Raw genomic sequence first — 8,221 nt, forward strand, 5'->3', positions numbered from 1 at the left:
CCTTTAAATATCACTATTTTTGTGAAAACCAAAAAAATCAAACTTTAGCAATGCCAGAGTGTTCCTAATATTGTTTTGTTGCCCTCACTGATCTCTATTGCTTGCTTTGTTTTCTGCTGAATGGGTTTTGAAATTATAATAATAACTTGCCAACTTTTATCAGCCAGCCTGGTTTTTAAAAAAAAACCTTAATTATTGGAAAAGATGATTCATTCAGTAGTAGATGTGGACTAAAGTGCCATTGGAAAATACCAGTATTACAAAGTCTAGAACATCTTACAATTGAAATAAAAAATATATAGAAGTATATAGCAATAATGGAAGCTCATATCTCCTTTAAATTGATTTTAGTCAGATTTCAGTAAAATAAAATATGGTTAATATTGGGGATTTAAGGATCAGTTACATTTTGACATTTGATTGGAACAGAGAGACACTCTGGATTAAGAATTTAATTATATATAATCCTTGTGTACATTTGGTAGAACAAAATATACATTTAAAAGTAAAATTTGTTGGCTTCTGCAATCTTCTGCTCTTTTATTCATTGCAGTAAGAAATATATTGTTAAATTGATTAACTGTTTCCATTTGGGATCCAGACAAAATATATCTGCAATACTTCTTTTTTTTCTTACCCCATCATTAACTCTGTCATTTTGTTTTAAAATAGTTGTTTTATATCTGTTGATTCTCCCAATAGAATCAACTGTTAATATTAATGTTAATATTGTTAGCTCACAGAATGACTAGCAATATTAACATTAAATATTGCTAGACTATCTGAAATGCAAAGATTCTCGCCTGGATAAGAATTGCTTTGCTGCTGGCAGAATAGTAGCAAATAAATATACCTTAATATCCTTTGAGGAAGGACGTCATAACCTTGGAACAAGTAAGAAAGCTCTTGCCGAGATTCCCACTAAATGTGTCTTTAATACAGTGTTTCCCCAAAAATAAGACCTAACCGGGAATAAGCACTAGCATGATTTTTCAGGATGCTCATAATAAGCCTTACCCCAAAAATAAGCCTTAGTTAAGATTATAAGCCAGATGGATACATTTATTATTGTATTTTCCTGAAAATAAGATATCACTTGAAAATAAGCTCTAATCATCTTTTGGGACAAAGATTAATATAATACCCAATCTTATTTTGGGGGAAATACAGTAGTGCAATGATCAAGACAAGAACTCATCCCAAAGACATAAATGCCCGTTAGACTTTGACGGAGAAAGCAATATTTTGGCTATCTTGGATCCAGATTATGCAGAACTTTTAACATCTTTATGGGAAATCTATACTAGAGAGGAAAATTAGTCAATTTAAAAGCTATTGAGGTATCTCTTTGACACCTTCCTAGAATGATTTAGGGACGTGGACACTGTATATCCCTTGCTGGGTTTTCAGCAGCATTTTATATAATGCCTTTAGGAAAGACTCACCATTGATATCAGTCTTAAACTGATATGTAGTTGTTTGATTCCTGTGTATATGTTATTCCTCTTCTGTGCATTAATTTAAAGGCATGAATGGATATGTATAATGTGTCTATCAGATCTCTTCAAAGGAGGCCATAGAGACAAAAAAGGGGTTGTTTTGATAGAACATGGCTTAAGCAGGATGTGAAAAGGTATCAGAATGAAGACTTCTACACCTGACAATTCTCAGAGCAAGAATTATAGAACGAGAGATTTCTACATTTTTAAAATATAATCTTTATTATTTTTTAACAAAGCAATATTTAATATTAAGAAAGGGTTTTTTTTAAAAAAAAATTAAAAGTACACACTAAGAAAAAATAAAGAATCTATCTTGTATTTTATATTATCAATAATTGCTTGCTTGCTGGTTTCACCCAGCAAATGATCTGAACACTTTGGTGCTGGAGTACAAATCTGAAAATGTTCCTTGTCCAAATTTTCAAGGTTGAAACTTAGCACGCTTGCCAGAAGGTAGAAGAAAGGATATTACACTGTCACCTTGGTGAACAAAAATATGAAAACCTAGTCAAGGCCTTTTTTGTGCTTTTTTTAGCCATGAACCTTGAGCCAACAGCTGCAGAGCTAACTTCATGCCAAGTCAAAGTCTCTTTTTGAGATAGCTTTCTTTTCTTTTTTTTTCTTCCTCTATCTTTGTAGGGCATCCTGTTTGCGTTTTTTTTTTAATTGCGACTGAATGCCTGGGATAGCAACAAATCAAAATCCAATCTATCAGAAACACATTGGATTTTGTTGAGATTAGGAAAAGGGATTAGGTGTGTACTTAATTATTTCCCACAGGAATTAATTTTTGCTGAATGACATTCTGAATTTCAGATAGGGCTCTATTTTTTCACAGCATTGAATGAGAAATAACTTTTTACTGTACAGTTTAGAGGAGAAGGTAATTTTCTGAGAATGCACTGTAGTTCTGTTGCAGCTAGCATCTATACCATAAATTCTCAGTAGTCGCCCCGACCCTTTGGAACGAACTCCCCGTGGAGATTCGTACCCTCACCACCGTCCAGGCCTTCCGCACAGCCTTGAAGAACTGGCTAGCCCGTCAGGCCTGGGGATGAAGATAGTTGCCCCTCCCGAATGATGAATGCATGTTGGTTACTGTTTTTATTATATGTGTCTTTGTTATTGTCTGCATTTCCCCTTCCCTGATTTTATGTGAGCCGCCCTGAGTCCCCTCAGGGAAAAGGGCGGCCTACAAATGTCAATTAAAAAAAAAAAAAAATTAAAAAGTCACATTGAAGCCGAATTTAATACCTTAGCCTGGGGCTCTGTGTGTGTGTGTGTGTGTGTGTGTGTGTGTGTGTGTGTAAGTAAATAATCAGGTGGTGTTCCATCTAAGCACTAAGCACTTCTTTATCTTTCTAAATCAACCAAGATTGGTAACGTTGCCATGATATACAATTGTACTCAAGATCATACATTTCACGTCTGATTTGTAGTGATTTTTGTAATCTTTTATTACAAAACTAATTTTTATTGCAAGTGCTTTTTTGCTACTTCAGTTGCCATACACTAAATAGCTTTGACTCCCAAGTGCCTAAGAAGCTTATTTTATTATATATTGCGAGTTCTGTGATTGTGGGATCTTAGGTTAATAACGTCTAGAGATCTGAATTATAATGAGCTGAAATTGGCAGCCATTAATCCAAGTATTCATTGAAACATTTATTTGCAGCCATTGATTTTAGCCAAATTCATATAAAATTGTAACAATCCTTATCAGTCCAATCATCTCTAATATTTACAACACAATTTCTCTATCTTGCAGCCATTGCAAACAAAACAGCTTTTTTTGTACATGTTCATCTGCTTCTGACAATAGAAAATAGTGGGTTTTTTCCTTCTAAATTAGACTGATTCCGTTGGGTTAACAAGGGCATAGTAAATGTAGCTTTAGGTTCCTGGTAAAGTTTTCAAGGTAATAAAGGGGTATCAAATTCAAGGCCCAGGAGCCGGAGTCGGTCCGCAGGGTGCTTAGATCTGGCCCGCAGGTCTGTCCTAGATACAGCAAAGGACCGGCCCGCTGTGCCTCTCCAAGGAAAATAGAACTTGAGTGGGCTGCGTACGGCCTTCTCAAGCTCCATTTTCACTGGCAGAGGGTTGCAGGAGGCCATCGAGCCAAAAACAGAACTTGGGTGCCCATTTTCTCTGGCAGAGCACTCGAGCCACCACAGGCACCCCTAACACGAATGACATTGAGCCGCATGAATGAAATCGAGTTTGACACCCCTGATGTAATAGGCCACATCTTCTATATGCAGGTTATTACAAATGCATAAATGGTCTGTAGTTGTTCATCCTTTAAATTTTCCATCCAAGTAGGCTGTTGGCACTGTTTGAAAGCAAAGTACTGTAAGAGCTTATCTCAGAGAAAGGAAGGCAAGAGACTGTAAATAGTAATGTTCCTCTTCCATCTTAAAAAAATTGATATAACTTAGCTAAGCTTTCATACATGGTCTCTATCTTGTCTAAAATCTTTTAAAAATAAGTAGTCCTTTAGCAGGGTATGATAATTTATGTCACTCAGCAGTTGAATAGTGTATATGTGTGTGTCTATAGTATACAGTTGTATAGTTGTAATAGTGTATGATAATTCATATCACTCAGATCTAGTGAGAATTATGAGAGTAGTTTTAGACACAAATTTATCTATTGCTGTTAAAATGTTTAAATAGATGAGAATAAATAATGCTACTGCTTATCTTATAAAATATTTTTCATTGACATATTGATAGGATCACACAGACACACACACACACAAAATAAAGGCACTATAAGTAGATAGTAGTACCATACAAGTTGTGTATTCTATAGGGCAGGGGTGTCAAACTCAAGGCGGCCCACGGGGTGCTTAGATGTGACCTGCAGGGCTACTCTGGAAACAGCGAAGGACTGGCCCACAGTGCCTCTGCTAGCAAAATGAAGCTGGGAAGGGCCGCATGCACCCCTCCCCAGCTCTGTTTTCACTCACAGAGGATTGCAGGAGGCCATCCAAGCCGAAAATGGAGATTGGGAGCCCGTTTTCACTGGCAAAGCGCTCAGATGCCACAGGTACCTCTGACATAAGTGGCATCAGGTTGGGCCAGGCCCACCCCGGCGCCCCAAGGTCAAATGTAACTTTGATGTGGCCCTCAATGAAATCGACACCCATGCTATAGGGCAATGAACTGCTGACTTTTCCTACTTAGAATTAATTTTATACCCAACCTTTTCTAGAACTTCAGTTTTCATACTATTAGTATTGTAATATTTTTTTTCTTTTAAATATAGCCTTGTCATTTATAGTTGATTGAAAGTAGATGAACAGTAGTTATGGCTATAGAGAGAGATTTTAAACGATTAAGGGAATTGAGACAACTTCCTTTGTTTTCAACTCGCTAAAAGTAATTTTATTTGGTATTGGTAAATGGTTGGAAGTCCATAAAAACCTGTGTTGATCTATTATGAATCAACTATAAATAATTCTTGACACAGGATGTATTCTAGAAAGAAACTTATAAATTCATTTATAGCAGTGGTGGGATTCAGCCAGTTCGCACCTATTTGGGAGAACCAGTGGTAACTTTCCAAGTAATTCAGAAAACCGATTGTTGGAAGAAATCTCCTTTTGTTTTTTTTCCACTTTACAGGGCTAATCCTGCAAGAAAGGCAGGAAGGAAACATTCTAGTGTTGTTTCTAGCCTAATCTTTACTGATCTGCTTATAGAAACTGCCTCTCTGGTTAACCCTTATTACATTGTAACAGCTAAGGCGAAGCGCCCATCGACCTGAGTGACCTTGAGTTGGCCACGCCCACCCAGTCACATGACCACCGAGCCCCACCTACACAGATGGTCATTAGGGCAGAAAACCAGTTGTTAAATTATTTGAATCCCACCACTGATTTATAGCATTAAGAATTTACTGTGTAAAAGCATATTTGGAAAGAGAGGCTCTGGAAAGAGAGGCTGGTGGGCACGTTTGAAATTTTGAAAGCAAAAATGATTTCAGAGAGTTGCTGCAAGGGTGGGTACAGCTATTCAAAACCACCTATTTATCAGAATGTAAAAACCTTCCCTTCTACCCACCCTTACAAAGTTATCTTTACCTATTGTGGGTGGGGGGGAGTGTGGATGGGAATATCTCCAAACAGCCACCCACTTAAAAAAAAATCAGGAGTGGCATAAAATCAAATGGTTGTTAAGAGGCGTGTTTTGGACATCACTGATATTCATGGGTTCATTTTGGGAATTTTCATGTTAGAAGTAGAACCGTGATGGTGACCCTACGGCAGGCGTGCCACAAGTGGCACACAGAGCCCTCTCTTGGAGCATACGAGCCATGGCCCTAGCTCAGCTCCACCACACATGTGCCTCCTGCCAGGCAGCTGATTTTTGGGTCTCTGCTGCACCTATGCAGGGGCAGGGCACATGCGGGAGAGGCGCTTGCATATGTGTTGGGTTGTGCAGGGGGATTGCATGCAGGGGGGTGCAGTGCACCCCCCCTGTGGCCTGCTTTTGGTTCCAGGAGGCTGCAGGGAGGGTTACTAGGTCCAAAACGCGGTGCAGGGGGTGAGGCGCCCCCTCATGGCCCATTTTTGGTCCCAGGAGATTGTAGGGAGGCCTACTAGGCCCAAAACAGGGCACAGGGGGGTCGCACACAAATGCGGTGAAAGTGGGAGCGCAGGGAAGGCATGCCCATTGCATTATGGGTGTGAGCTCACACGTGCGCTTTCAGCACATGATGACAAAAAGGTTAATCATCATTTATGTAGAGTATAGGTCCAGGATGTTCAGAAATTGTGGGAATAGGGCAGATGTGGTCACTGAGCATTTTGCTGCAGTTTGCTTGTATCTGGCAATTTTGTCTTTTCCTTTGTCTTTCTAGTAACAAAATAGTCTACCTTCAATCCACATTAACTCCAATTTAAAATAATGTTTTTGTTAAAAACAAGATACATGATTTTTGACCTTATTGCACATTTTCCCATGATAAGAGTGAAGTAACCTTTCATTTCAATTTGTTTTTTCCTTTGGAGCATATGAATTTTCATGCCAAGATGTTTCTTGAATTGTAACAACTTTGTGTTGTTGTATTTTTAAAGGCCTTAAAAAGAAATACTTCTTTTCGGCAGAGGAGAAAAGTGTTTGCGGAAGAAGTATAGGCAATAAGAATCTACTGTGGATGGCATATTATTAATTCCATTATTCAGGCATCATAATCTATCAATGTTTGGGATCTCAAAAAATTGATGGCATTTTACTTTTTATATATACATAATTCATTCAGTAAGAAAAGTGGCATAAAGATCAAATTGCTTGAGATAATTTAATGTTATTTATCTTCTGATAAGACGTACTGTGTCACACAGAACAAATATAATTTTCCTTTAACAAATATATTCTGATGTTTATGCCATTGAATGAAACTAATGCCATTCCTAAGATGCCCATTTTTACCAATTTAGATTTAGCTGTGATCGTGTGTTTTAAATTACCTTGGATTTTGTTCGGACACTAATAACAATTTTAAATATCCCCAGACTTCAGTTAATTATTCGTTCATGCTTTTTGCTTCTCCAGAGGTTTGCTAGAGTTGATAAAAACTCCTTTACCTTATAAGCTATGTCCTGGTGAGTGTATTTATTTAAATGTGTGAACCATCCCATACAGTATATATTATATTAATTGAAACAAAATATATTGTAGTTGGCTAAAAATCAGTTTATGAAAATTATCTTTTTAAAATAGGCTGCCAAACACATTTTAGGTTAAGATAAAAAGCTATGTGAAAGCCAATTTTTGTTGTAACTATTCTGGAGATAAGGCTATTGATATTTGCTATTTTCTTCTGCACTTCTCTGTCCTCATTCCTTTATGATCTACTGTAGCCACAAAGAAAAAAAATGAAAAACATTTATTTTCATCTTCAAGCAAATTCACTTCTGTAAGGATTGAGGATGTAAAGTTGTAGACTGGAGGCTAAAGACTAGAGATGGATGCTGATTTACCATATCTTTCCCACCTCCTGGGTCTACCTAAAGACCTGGCAAGTTTTCCTTAATTTGGAACAGCGGAAGGAAGAAATGAAAACTGTAGCCTCTGACTTTGTGTATTGCACTGAAGGCTTATTTCTTATCTGCAATAAAGATTCTAATCAAGCTGAGTTGTATTAGTAGTTTTCTGCCAAGTCTACCCAAGAGCTGTAATTTTGGTTTGAAGTGCCTGGTGTGAAGCTTGACCAATTACAGTGTTTGGTCCAAACAATGAAAAATTACAACTAGTCTTAACTGAGCCTTAATGTCACTGAAACAAACAAATTTTAAACCATGGTTTAAAATGTCATGCTTGGCTAAGCCAATTAACTTTAATTTCAGTTGGTGTTACTAGCATAAAGTATTAAAAATGATATTGATAACTTACATATTTTTGCAGATCAGAGAAAAAAAGGGATAGTATCCCGAACCAAATTTGTTCCATTAACTGTAAATTGTATAGTAAAGCTAACTCTAAATGAGTCTCTTAAAGTGTGATCAAATCAAGTTTGAAAACTTAGCTAGGATCTTCAGTTCCTATTGGATAAATGGATAATAAAGACCTTCACTCAATCTATATAATTCTGCCTTCTAACTGTATCCCAATCAAGGGTTCTGTTGCATATTCCCTGAAACACTTTTTAAAGTAGAGGTCTATAAAAATTACTTGTAGCTAATTAAACTACAAATTAAACGTAACAGTAGA

Source organism: Thamnophis elegans, chromosome 9 (genome assembly GCF_009769535.1).
Source record: "Thamnophis elegans isolate rThaEle1 chromosome 9, rThaEle1.pri, whole genome shotgun sequence".
Lineage (NCBI taxonomy): Eukaryota > Metazoa > Chordata > Lepidosauria > Squamata > Colubridae > Thamnophis > Thamnophis elegans.